At 38.0% G+C, this 14,126-nt stretch overlaps 1 non-coding gene across 1 annotated transcript; it reads left to right on the forward strand.

Annotated features, from left to right (window-relative positions):
- The first annotated feature begins 11,908 nt into the window (after window positions 1–11,908).
- On the forward strand, window positions 11,909–12,015 carry LOC128294267 (small nucleolar RNA R71). Its single transcript, XR_008284581.1, has one exon. It is a non-coding gene; the product is annotated as a small nucleolar RNA R71 (small nucleolar RNA).
- The last annotated feature ends 2,111 nt before the right edge of the window (window positions 12,016–14,126 follow it).

Consider the following 14,126-nt stretch of genomic DNA (forward strand, 5'->3'; position numbering starts at 1 on the left):
ACTTAGCCCACATATATTCATTAGACATTAAAGTCACATATGTACGGAATTCATGAATCAAACTTAACACATTAGTTAGTACTCTCCTTAGCCGAATTTTCTAAGTCAAGATAAAGCCTTCAACATGCTTACTCATGGCCGAACAACACATCAACCTAGGTACTCATTCATGTGGCCGATTATGCATGTTGATGTGGAGGCCAATTACATGTTTAATACCACACATGAATGGCATACATTTTACTAGCTAATGCATTACATATTGTAGCTCAATACACATCTATCATTTACTTCATAACCGAAACATCATCACAAGTAAATATATACCTTGAGATAGTATATATGTCATACCAATACATCATGAGCAAACATATATACATATAGGTGCAAGGGCCGAATCTCAAGTTGGTTATAACCAAATATAAACATATATCCAAAACACAAATCTTACCTACCATGCAATAAGCATAAATCATTCTTATGGATATACCATGGCCGAATACATCACAACACCATACCATTTCAATTTTGGTCATGGTTAAACAAAGAACTTAATATCTCACTCAAAAATGCTAAAAGAAAATCCAAGAATCATCAACCCACCATCACATATATCATCAACAAGCTTCATATTTAGCATGCAATGGCATTAACACAAAATCCACCTTGGCCGAACATCATTCCCATGACATAGCAAAGATTTGAACCATGGGCTAATTAGAACTCAAGCTAGCAACTAAAAACATGCATAAATCTCATGGCACAACCTCAACATACCTTAATCTAGATACAAGTATGGCCAAACCTCCTCCTAATCCTCTTCCAACCCAAGCATGAAGCAAGAACTCCTCCTTCTTCCTTAGGATTTTCGCCAAGAGAAGTGAAAATGATGAACACTTTTTTTGTTTTCTTTCCCTCAACTCACGGCAATGGGGATCACACACCTTCTCTCTCTTTTTTTCCATTTCTTTATTCCTAACCTTAGTTTATTGTTTCCTCCCATAATGCACCAACAAAACATGTCTATGACATGTTTTGCCCATCATTCTTTGTCATGGCCGCCACCACTTATAAAAAGAAGGGATATTTGACATGCAAGTCCTCCCTTTTGATTACATGCACTATTAGGTCCTTATAGATTAGCCTATCACATTTCAAAAGTGTCACACAAGTCCTAATAACTAAATTCACATGCAATCGACTAAATCGAAGCTTGAAATTTTCACACATTCATAAATACATATTCTAGACAATAAATATTACGTTCAAACATTTCGGTGACTCGGTTTAGCGGTCCCGAAACTACTTCCCGACTAGGGTCAATTTTGGGCTGTCACAGAGGAGAAGAACGCAGGGAAACCTTTCTCCATATGATAGATGCCTGGTACACGGAGTTCATTCGAACGAACTCAAATGCTTAACCTCCTCCACCCCCTCCAAATCCCCAACCCGTACCCCAAAGGCCTCAAGGTATGGATTTTGTGAGATTTCATAGAACCCCAGTTGATAAAATTCAAAAGTAAGGAGTAGAGGAATTTAGGGCCAATGCTAATGATGACCTTGAGAAAGCAAAATTTTGGCTTGAGAATTCTATTCGAGTATTCGATGAACTATTGTGTACACCTAAAGAATGTTTGAAGCGTGCTATTTCCTTATTGAGAGACAAGGCATATCATTGGTGGAAGACGCTAATTTCGATGGTTTCGAAAGAAAGGGTTACATCGGAATTCTTTCAAGAGGAGTTTCGAAAGAAATACATCAGTGAGCGATTCATCAATCAAAAGCATAAGGACTTTCTTGATTTGAAACAAAGCCACATTACAATTACTGAGTACGAAAGAGAGTTTGTTCAGTTCAGTAAATATGCTCGAGAGTGTATATCCTCCGAGGCTAAAATGTATAGAAGGTTTGAAGACGGACTTAATGAGGACATTAGAGTGTTAATGGGTATTCTTGAGCTGAAGGAATTTGTTGTGCTTGTTGATCGGGCTTGTAAAGCTGAGAAACTGACTAAGGAACTGACCAACGCCGTTGAACAAGTCACTTTTATCCCAGTGTAAGAAATCTAGAGATATGTATTCCCGTTCTTATGTTTCGGCTGGGCATTCGTATAGAAATCGTAATAAGCAGAGTTCGGGTTTTAAATCTCAGGTTACATTTGTGGCTAGTGTGGGTAATGATAGAGCTTCTAGACCCGAGTGCCATCATTTTGGTAAGTTTAGGGTGAATGATGGATCTTGTTTCTGATGTGGTTCGCAAGATCACTATATCAAGGACTGTCCTAAGATGGTCGAGAAAGAAAAATTTCAGAGTACAAGGTCGGGTAGTACGGCTACAAAAGGGAGACCCTCGAGAAATACAGATAATGGGGCTAGTAATAAAAATGTAACAAAGGATACAACAGTGAGATCCGAAGCTTGAGCTTCGGCTAGAGCCTATGCCATACGTGTGCGTGAGGATGCATCTTCTCTCGACGTGATTACGAGTACTTTTTCTCTCTATGACACTTCTGTTATTGCCTTGATTGATGCTAGTTCTACTCATTCATATGTGTGCATGAAATTGGTATCTAGTATGAATATGCCTGTTGAGTCTACGGAATTTATAATTAAAGTGTCAAACCCGTTAGGCAAGCATGTTTTAGTTGATAAGGTATGTAAGAAATGTCCTTTGATGATTAGAGATCATTATTTTCTGGCTGACTTGATGTTATTGTCGTTCGACGAATTTGATGTTATATTGGGCATGGATTGGTTGACATTTCATGATGTTATAGTAAATTGTAGACAAAAAGTTATTGAATTGAAATGTGAAAATGGTGAAATTCTTTGGGTTGAATTAGATGAATCAGATAGGTTGCCAATTGTGATTTCTTCGATGTCTGCTCAGAAATGTATTAAAAAAGGATACGAAGCTTATCTGGCTTATGTGTTGAATAGAAAGGAATCTGAATTGAAGATTGAATCAGTGCCTGTAGTATGTGAGTATCCAGATGTTTTCCTAGAAGAGTTGCCTTGGTTACCTCCTATTAGGGAAGTTGAGTTTGGTATTAAGTTAGTCCCTAGTACAACACTTATTTCAATTGCTCCATATAGAATGACCCCAACTGAGTTGAAAGAACTGAAGTCATAGTTGCAAGAATTGACCTAAAAGGGTTTTGTAAGACAGAGCTTTTCACCGTGGGGTGCTCCAGTATTATTCGTGAAAAAGATAGAGGGATCTATGAGGTTACGTATAGATTACCGATAACTCAATAAGGTAACAATTAAGAATAAATATCCTTTGCCAAGGATTGATGACTTGTTTGGCCAGTTGAAAGGGGCGACATGGTTTTCTAAAATAGACTTGAGGTTCAGTTACTACCAGTTGAGTGTGAAAGACTTGGATGCGCCGAAAACTGCTTTTCGGACGAGGTATGGTCACTATGCATTTCTTTTCATACCTTTTGGTTTAATGAATGCTACTGCCTCATTTATGGACTTGATGAACCGTATTTTCCGACCATATTTGGATAAATTTGTTGTTGTTTTTATTGATGACATATTGATTTAATCTTGTGATGAATCCGAGCATGCCGAAAACTTGAGAATTGTTTTGCAAACCTTAAGAAATAGACAGTTGTATGCTAAATTAAGTAAAAGCAAGTTTGGGCTTCGAGAAGTTGGATTCTTGGGCCATATTGTTTTGGGTGATGGTGTCAGATGTAACACCCCTTACCTGTATCCGACGCCAGGACAGGGTAAGAGGCATTACCGGACTTAAACGTACACAATTTCATAAAATCGGGCCATAAAATTTCATTTAAATTAAAAACATTCAATCACATGCATAATGTCCCATACACGAGCTTTCGAGGCTCTAAACATGCATTAAAAGTGATTTAGGACTAAACCGAGAACTTTAGAAAGTTTTGGGAAAACTTAGAAGATTTTATGAAACAGGGTCACACGCCCGTGTGTACACAGGGGCACGCCTATGTTCTCAGGCCATGTAACTCTCTATTTATGTCGTCAGTGAAATAAATTAAACCACATGGCCAAGTCACACACCCGTGTGCTAGGCCGTGTCCTCCATACGGCTGAGACATATGGTCGTGTCTCTGCCCGTATGGCCAACACTTAGGCTATATTTTTTTCAAGCCCTTTGTTACCATTAATACCTCACATACTTAAATACATTATAAACACACATAATGTAGCATCAAGTAAATGATTAAACATCCTCCATTAAGACTCAACTGTAATATTCATATGTCATCATACATGTATTTTGCTTACTTATTTTATACCAAGTTTAAACACACCAATTCACAATCAATTGAACATGTCATTTTGATTATCACTTATACATTTATACCATGCTTGCCTAAGTCATTCCACACCAATTTCATGTTCAAGCATTATTGACTTATTTCCATATCACACTTTTATTCTCTGATTATGACAACTTTGTTTGGTCATAAGATATTCATCAAACATACATACCGTAACACTAGCCATTCATATCAAACAAATATAATCACATGATGATCACGTGATTTTGTGATAGGTTTTAAATATTTATAATTAATCGTTCTTGAAACTAACTATTATCGCGATGTAGGCAATTGTACCTATCGAATAGTAGTATAGTTTTAGTAAGACCGGATTGTCGAACCCAAAGGAACTAAAAGCACTAGTAATGATTGTCTTTTTGTTATCTAGCCTAAGAATAAGGGGGTTTTGTTTTAACTAACTAATTAACTAATCTAAGAATTCATAGAGAATGGAATTGGGGAATTGCTTTTGGGAAAATTGATTGAATTAAGACAATACCTAAGGGAAACTCCACCTAGACTGTACTTGTTATTCTGGCTCCGAATCGGACGATTTATTCATTTAACTTGTTCTGTGGAGATCCCTAAGTTATGTTATTATCCCTATTCAAGACTAATAATGTCTAATACCTAGATTGAATAATTGAGACTTTTCTCTAATTAACACCCTAGGGTTGCATTAACTCGATCTATGGATCCCTTTATTAGGTTTCACCCTAATCCGAAAAAATCTTATCACCCTATGTCTAGGCGCATAAACAACTCTGCTTAATTATGACAAATGTACTCTTAGATAGGGTCTATTCCTCCTCTGAATAAGAGCTTATCTTGAATCAGTATCCTGGGATATCAAAACAAGAATTAAGAACACATAATTAAGAACAAGTTAAATATTTATCATACAATTTAGAAAATAATAACAAGATTCATCTTAGGTTTCATTCCCCTTAGGTATTTAGGGGTTTTAGTTCATAACTAAATAAGAAAACATCTCAGAATAATAACGAATACAAAACATAAAGAAAACCCAAAACTCCTGAAAGGAAAATTGAGGAGAGATCTTTAGTCTTGATGATGAATTCGGCTTCTGAGATGGATCAATCGGCTTCCTTGGATTAATTTCTTACTCCCTCCTTGTGTGTCCCCTTTTCTTCCTCCTCTAGGGTGTATTTATAGGCTTTGGAATGCCTAAGAGCCCTCAAAATTAGCCTTTTCCGAATTGGAATCAACTTGGGCTCAGTAGGGACACGCCTGTATGACACGCCCGTGTGCTATTAATTCAGGCCGTGCTCGAAGCTGCCAAATTGACATGGCCGTGTGGTCTGCCCATATGAGGAGGTCCAGTCCATGTTGATTTCGTACTTTGGCCCATTTTCTCTATTTTTGGGCCGTTTCTCGTTCCTTTTGCTCTCCTATGCTGTCCTAAGTATAAAACATGAAATTAGAGCATTAGGAGCATCGAATTCACCAATTCTAATGGTAAATCATCCATAAAATGCGTTAAACATGGGGTAAAAATATGTATAAATTACGGTTTATCAAATACCCCTACACTTAAGCATTTTCTTGTCCTCAAGTAAAATTCTCAACTCATAATCAAAATAAATTCTTCTCAATTTATAATATCTATCGATAATATCTCAAAATAGTCCATAGGTAATCATACATTGGGAATTCAACTAAAAGAACATCACAGTTTCAATCATTCCAAGTTGAGTATTTTATTTCGAAAACATAGGTGTCTCCCCTCGTCTAGGTAATTACCTTGTATTCAAAATGTCATAGAGTTTTACATCCTCACTAAAGATTCACTCAAATCACTCAAGGTGTTTAAGGACAATAAATGAAGCACTCAATAGTCAATAATGAAAAGTCATTACCATAGGCTTGCATGAAAATCAAATCTCCACCACTATAATTTGAGATGATACATCAATCAAAAGGTCTTTAGAGGGTTGTAATGAGACTTGGTTAGGGGGTGTGGTTACCAGCTAAAAGAAAAGGTTAGAATCGAGATTGACCTGAAAAATTTGCCTAACTAGAAAAATGGCTAGTCATCAATTGCGTACAACAGAGCTTATCTTAGAATATGGAATTTTAACTTCTTTAGCTCAAAAGATCACTACTATTAAGATGTATACACATTCTTTTTCATTTTTTTTAAGAACTAGTTAAATGCAAAGTAGAATAAAACTTAGCTAAACAACTATTTCAATTCCAATCTCGACAAAAAATTGGGGATCAAATTAATTTAAGGGATTTCAACAATAATGGGTTAAGGGTTAATATTAAGGGTAATACAAGAAATGGCTTGTTAGCTCAACGGGGTTTATTAAGGGTTAATCGTGGAGGTAGGCTTTTCACGGCATGAGTGGGTTAATTCTAAGTGCCTTAATCATTTTGACATATCAAATCAAATGGTGTGGTCTTGACATGCATAATCAAGCAAGTTCTAGAATAACAGTTCAATATTGACGCACTCAAAGCAATAATAAAAGTGAGCATGAAAGAATTAATAGATGCTCAAAAGGCTCAAAAATCTCACAAAAATTATGGCTTTTTGATGCTTAGAACTTGTGAATTCCAACTCAAAGTAATACCTAAACTTTGGGGAAACAACTTAAGATTTTAAATTCTTAAAAATCAACTTATCATGCTTGATTCTCTAATGTCTTAAAGTTTAAACAATCAATGCATAAATGTCTATGTTTTAATTCAAGATATATCAATCAAAATCATAAATCAATAAAAATTTATCCTAAATATGATATGAGAGCTTTTTAAGAGAACAAGGCAATCATTCAGGGATTTTTCTGATAATGAAATAAATTCCCTGCCACACTTAAGATGTACATTGCCCTCAATGTACAAAGATAGATAGGAAAAAATAAATTTGTAATTGTAAGATAGGGGGAGAAGCGAAACTTCCTGTATGATGAATTCCTCGAACTGGAGTTTTGGAGAGTAATCGGTGCGAGAGTGGCGGAGGATACTCCGGCGGTGGTAGAGGTTCATTAGTGCATAAGTCCTGCATCAAAAGAATATTATATCTAGTGGTAGCTATAGTCGTGGGCAATCAGGACATGGCAGTCGTGGAGAACCTTCCCCGGTGGACTTTTTAGTTCCTATGCGATGATGAGCTTAGGAGCTCTATATAACTGTGATAAAATAAGGAACTTTTTAGGGGATATTAGGAAGAATAATTACTCATAAAGAAATAACCAAAATTGATGATTAAAAAATAAAATTCTAAAGTCTAATAAAAAATAAAAAGTAGTTTTAATAAAAATTAAAAACGTAAAATAATAAATAAATGTTTTTAAATATCTTCATCGTTAGATGGTTCGCGAGGTGGGACTGGCGATGAGAAGTGAAGGTGCTGAAAAATATGCTGTAGAGTAGCATCAATGTTGTCAAATCGTTGAAAACACTGTTGCTCAAATCGAGTGAGGCGCTCAGAGATGTCAGCATATGAAGCCCCCGCATGAACTAGACGAGAGGGTGGTGGTGGCTGAGACGGTGGGTCCTCGTGCTGTGGAGGGACATCATCAGGAATGTCCTCATAGGCCTTCTCCTCAGTAGATTGGGTGAGATGATATTGAGGAGGGTAGGTTCCTCGGTGCTTTTCCATCACCCTCATGCTAAGCATGCTCGAGATGCCTTGTGGAGACATCTGGCCAATGAGGCTTACGGATGATTCTTGAGCTGCGATGCTGAGGAGCCCGAAGTGCTGAGCCAGTTGAGTAACATAGGGGCCAATAGAGATGACCCCCTTTCTATGCCACTCTGTCTGGTGCTGAATCGCAAGGGCGATGAAATAGGCAAGGTCGATGACGTGCCCGTGCGACATACACCATAAAAAGTAGGCGTCGTGAGTGTTAACAACATCGGTGCTCTCTCACCTTCCTGTAATTGTGTGAGCCAAAATGGCATGTAGGTACCTCAGAGATGGAGGGAGAGCCGATGCCTTGGAGTGACTAGGATTGTAGATGGCCCCACCTGCTACTAGTGCGTCCCAGCACCGTGAAGGAGAACGATTGATGTGGCAGTTGAGAGCATGTAAGTCATTCTCCTCCTTGAATTCCTCCGTATATAAACCCAGCGCCGTACTAAATTCTGAGACGCTGAGCTGGTGGACTAATCCTCTTAGGCGAAATTGGATCATGCCGAGATCATCGTAGTTCATCATCACGATTTGAAAATGAAATGTGGAGTATAATTCTATCGTAAGCTTGAGATACATCGGATCGATGATCCCAAAGAAAAGCTCCCAAGGGTCGATGGTTAGGATGACCTGAATTGCTTCAGCCAAATGAACTTGTTCTACCACAGCCTATTCGATGCAACTGCCCGCAATTAAAGGTTGGGCCCAGAGTATTTGGAATAGTTCTTCTTGGGGCCTGATGGGGAGCCTCAGGAAAGGGTGACAAACTTTTGCGGTAGGACCCGAAAAAGATGACACTCCCTTCCTTTTCTTTAAAGTAGGGACAACGACCTTTTTACAACGTGAAGATGACATGGTACCTACAAATAGAATCATCAACTCATCTTGATGAGTGGTCAAAGTAAAACGAAGAAAAATTTTAAATAAAAATCATAATTTCAGCCACAACTATCAACACTTAACAATTTTAATTAAACTAATCCATACTTTTGTGGCATTACATAATAGTAGCATGAATAACTAAAAAAAAATTTGCAAAGAATATCGTATGGATGAACAAAAATGTCAACACAAAAGGCATGAGAAATCATGAATATTTACGTAAACTAGTTAAATGGAGTAGAGAAATCATGTAATGAGTAAGAATTTTAACATGAGAAAGATAATAACTATTCTAGATATAACATTTGTATGATAAAAATAAGAAAGGAACATGAAAAATTTCATATTATTACGATAAATAGCCTTAGAAATCAGTAAGAATAAACAAGAAAAGAGTGAACAAACGCTAGAAAGAGGAGAATGGGCGTAAAAAATGGAGTTGGAGGTAGTGCATGAGCGTGGCAAAGAAGGCGTGTGGACTTGCAGCGGCTAGGGTTAGGGTTTTTGGGTGAACAAGACAATGAATAGTGTAGCCTATTTATAGATTTTGGGGCACACGGCCAGGTAACACGCCCGTCTTCCCCAATTTCAGCCCGTGTGATTCTCGAATTTTGAGTTTGGGCGCGTCTGACATTTAGTACACGCCCGTGTTTCTTAGGCATGTGGGTGCACATTGTCATGTCGCACGGTAGTGTTTGGTGCTGTCTACTTCTCCCACGCCCGTGTATGTAGACCCACACCCATGTCAATCTAACATGGTTCGACCATGGGTGCTAGACACGGGCGTGTCGCACGCTCGTGTTGTTTTGGTAGGTTCAACCACGGCCATGTCTTACGGTCATGGCGTATTTATCGTAGCCCATGTTTGGGAAAATCATTGTTCTATTTTCACACGGCCCTAAGCACCCCCATGTGCTTGGTCGTGTCTCTGTGGAAGACCTGTATTCAAGAGCTCCGTTAGTAAGTTAGGTGTTGAAGACTAAATTTTAAAGAAGTTAATACAGTTAGTGCTCAGGTTGCCTCCCAAGAAGCGCTTATTTATATTCTAAGCTTGACTTACCTCTCCGTTGAATGGTCATGGTGGTTTGAGGAGTTTATACTCCTCATTCCTGCTATCAATCTCATCAAAATAAGGTTTTAAATTGGTGTTGTTTACCTTAAAAGTGCCAAACTTGGGGTGACTTACCTCAACTGTACGGAATGGAAAAATACTAAATATCGTAAGAGGGATTTCTTCATTCGGTCTGGCAGTGACAATGTGAGGATCTGCGGCATCTAGTAAGACTTTATCTCAAACGTAAAGTTGATTTGGAGAGGTATCGAGCTTGTTTTGGCATAGTTTTGGTTTATCGTGTGTTCTCGGTTTATGTGTTCGCCATTCATCTAGCTCCTCTACTTGCAGCCTTCGTTCTTCATGAATAGGTCCTCTACCATTGCTTGAGAATGGCTCATGTACTTCCTTCAGACTCATTTCCTACAAAGTAGGTTGTACCATATTGTCAGTTTTAGTAGAATGGGTTAAGCGATCACCTTCAATTTCTGATGTGTTGCTAGAATTGCGAGCTTGAAGGATGATTGTTTCGTCTCCCACACGAAGTGTGAGTTCACCTGTGCCAACATCAATAATCATTTTAGCAGTTACTAAAAAGGGCCTTCCTAAGATCAAAGGAGTGTTGCTATCCTCCTCTATGTCTAGAACAACAAAGTCAATAGGAAATATAAATTTATCTATTTTAACTAGTACATCTTCAATAATACCCCTAGGAAATCTTATAGTTTTATCTGCTAATTGAATGCTCATCCTAGTCTGTTTGGGTTTCCCAAGACCTAATTGTTTGAACATTTTGTAGGGCATGACGTTAATACAAGCCCCTAAATCAGCCAATGCATTATTAACATCTAAACTACCAATTAAGTAAGGAATTGTAAAACTCCTTGGATCTTTTAATTTATTCGGTAGCTTATTTTGCAGAATAGCTGAGCAAACTGTATTTAGCTCCACATGCGACGCCTCGTCCAACTTTTGCTTATTTGTTAAAAGCTCCTTTAAAATTTTCATTGCGTTTGGTATCTGTGATAGAGCTTCAATAAACGGTAAGTTAATGTGTAATTTTTTTAAGAGTTTAAGGAATTTACCAGATTGTTCGTCTGAGCAGTCTTTCCTTGTCACATTGGGGTATGGCACACGAGGTTTATATTCAACATTCACTGATTTGTTTTTATTATGACCTACCTCACCTTGGCCTCTACTTACCATAGTTTCTTGCCTCGGTTCTGGCTCAGGCTCAACGAATCCTTCTTCATCTTGAATAGTAATCGCGTTGAGTTGTTCCCTTGGGTTGGGTTCAGTATTACTTGGCAAGCTACCTTGTGGTCGTTCGGAGATTAGTTTGGAAAGCTGGCCTATCTGAGTTTCAAGCCCTTGGATTGACGCTTGTTGATTTTTAAGTGCTGTCTCGGTGTTCTAGAAACGAGTTTTTGACACCGATATAAACTTTGAGAGCATCTTTTCAAGGTTCAGCTTCCTTTCTTGTTGGTAGGGTGGTTGTTGGTAGCCTGGAGGTGGTCTCTGATTTCCTTGGCCTCCCCATGAGAAATTTGGGTGGTTCCTCCAACCTGCATTGTAAGTGTTACTATATGGGTTGTTTTGAGATCGAGAATTATTACCCATGTGATTTAACTGCTCGTTATCCATGTTTTGGCCATAAGGTTGGTATTCCAAATTGCTTGATCCACCTCCACTTGCTTCGCATTGCATTACTGGGTGAACCTATGAAGAACTAAGAAAACCATTAATTTTCTTATTCAAGAGTTCTACCTGATTAGAGAACATGGTGACCGAATCGATGTTATAAACACCAGCTGTTTTTGCTGGTTTTGTCCTCATGACTTGCCACTAATAGTTATTCAGTGACATCTTCTCTATAAACTCATAAGCATCTTCAGGTGTTCTATTATTGATGGTTGTGCCAGCAGCTGCGTCAACCATTTGTCGAGTCGAAGGATTCAAGCCATAATGGAACGTTTGAACCTGAAGCCAAAGCGGTAACCTATGGTGAGGGCACCTTCTCAGTAAGTCATTGTATCTCTCCCATGCATCGTAAAGAGTTTCTAAGTCCATCTGCACAAACGAAGAGATATCATTACGTAATTTAGCTGTTTTAGCCGGCAGAAAATATTTTAATAGAAATTTTTTAGTCATTTGTTCCCAAGTAGTGATTGACCCTCATGGTAATGAGTTCAACCACTGTTTATCTTTGTTCCTCAATGAAAAAGGGAATAACCAAAGACGAATGGCATCATCAGAAACACCATTAATTTTAAATGTATCGCATAGATCCAAAAAGTTTGCTAAGTGAGCGTTGGGATCCTCGTCCTGCAAACCATCAAACTGAACAAATTGCTGTATCATTTGAATAGTGTTAGGTTTTAGTTCAAAAGTATTTGCAGCTACAGCAGGTCTAACTATGCTTGATTCAGTTCCTGTTAAAGAAGGTTTAGCATAATCATACATAGTCGTGGAGCGGATTTTGATTAATCGCAATTCTGGAGGTAGCTGATTGTCTTGGTTTTCAGCTATCTCTTCGGTTGGGGGTTGAGTATCATCCTCTTGCTCGTTCTTTGTGTATCTTAATCTTCACCTTATCTCTATTTGGTTTCTGCAAACTGTACGATCGATTTGTTCATCAAAAAGTAGTGGTCCTAACGGGTTTCTTCTAGTCATAAACTATAAAAACTTGCCAAAAGAAAGAAAAAGTAAATTAATAAATAATAAAAAAATAAAAATTAAATTGCAAGAAAAATAAATGGCTAAAGTAATAAAAATAGAGTGTTCCTAATATCTTAGTTCCCCGGCAACGGCGCCAAAAACATGATCGCGTGATTTCGTGATAGGTTTTAAATATTTATAATTAATCGTTCTTGAAACTAACTATTATCGCGATGTAGGCAAGTGTACCTATCGAACAGTAGTATAGTTTTAGCAAGACCAGATTGTCGAACCCAAAGGAACTAAAAGTACTAGTAATGATTGTCTTTTTATTATCTAGCCTAAGAATAAGGGGGTTTTGTTTTAACTAACTAATTAACTAATCTAAGAATTCATAGAGAATGGAATTGGGGAATTGCTTTTGGGAAAATCGATTGAATTAAGACAATACCTGAGGAAAAATCCACCTAGACTGTACTTGTTATTCTGGCTTCGAATCAGACAATTTATTCATTTAACTTGTTCCGTGGAGATCTTTAAGTTATGTTATTATAACTATTCAAGACTAATAACGTCTAATCCCTAGATTGAATAATTGAGACTTTTCGCTAATTAACACCCTAGGGTTGCATTAACTCGATCTATGGATCCCCTATTAGGTTTCACCCTAATCCGATAAAATCTTGTCTCCCTATGTCTAGGCGCGCAAACAACTAAATAAGAAAACATCTCAGAATAATAAAGAATACAAAACATAAAGAAAACCCAAAACTCCTAAAGGGGAAATTGAGGAGAGATCTTCAGTCTTAATGATGAATTCGGCTTCTGAGATGGATCAATTGGCCTCCTTGGAGTAATTTCTTACTCCCTCCCTGTGTGTCCCATTTTCTTCCTCCTCTAGGGTGTATTTATAGGCTTTGGAATGCCTAAGAGCCCTCAAAATTAGCCTTTTCCGAATTGGACTCAACTTGGGCTCGGTAGGGACACACCCGTGTGTGATTACTTCAGGCCGTGCTCAAGCCTGCCAAATTGACACGGCTGTGTGGTCTGCCCGTGTAAGGAGGTCCAGGCCGTGTTGATTTCATACTTTGGCCCATTTTCTCCGTTTTTGGGCCGTTTCACGTTCCTTTTGCTCTTCTATGCTCTCCTAAGTATAACACATGAAATTAAAGCATTAGGAGCATCGAATTCACCAATTCTAATGGAAAATCATCCATAAAATGCGTTAAGCATGAGGTAAAAATATGTATAAATTACGGTTTATCACATGACCACATCACAGGGCATCAAATACATAGCTTGGATAAATAGGCTTACAAGCCATAACCCATATAAGCCATGTCTCATGGCTAATCACAACGAATCAATTTAAGCAAACAACTTGGCCAAATCAAAAGGATACACATCATAATAACTAAGTCCCTATACATGCCACTCACTCCAATACAGTTAAGGTTTATCAATACCCCAATGGTAATAGCTTGATAGTGCGATGCTGCCTCCGATGATCTCCAATCCCGAGCTAACCTGGTGATCAATAAGGAAATGAAAAGGAG

The sequence above is a fragment of the Gossypium arboreum genome, chromosome 6 (assembly GCF_025698485.1).
Source record: "Gossypium arboreum isolate Shixiya-1 chromosome 6, ASM2569848v2, whole genome shotgun sequence".
Classification (NCBI taxonomy): Eukaryota; Viridiplantae; Streptophyta; class Magnoliopsida; order Malvales; family Malvaceae; genus Gossypium; species Gossypium arboreum.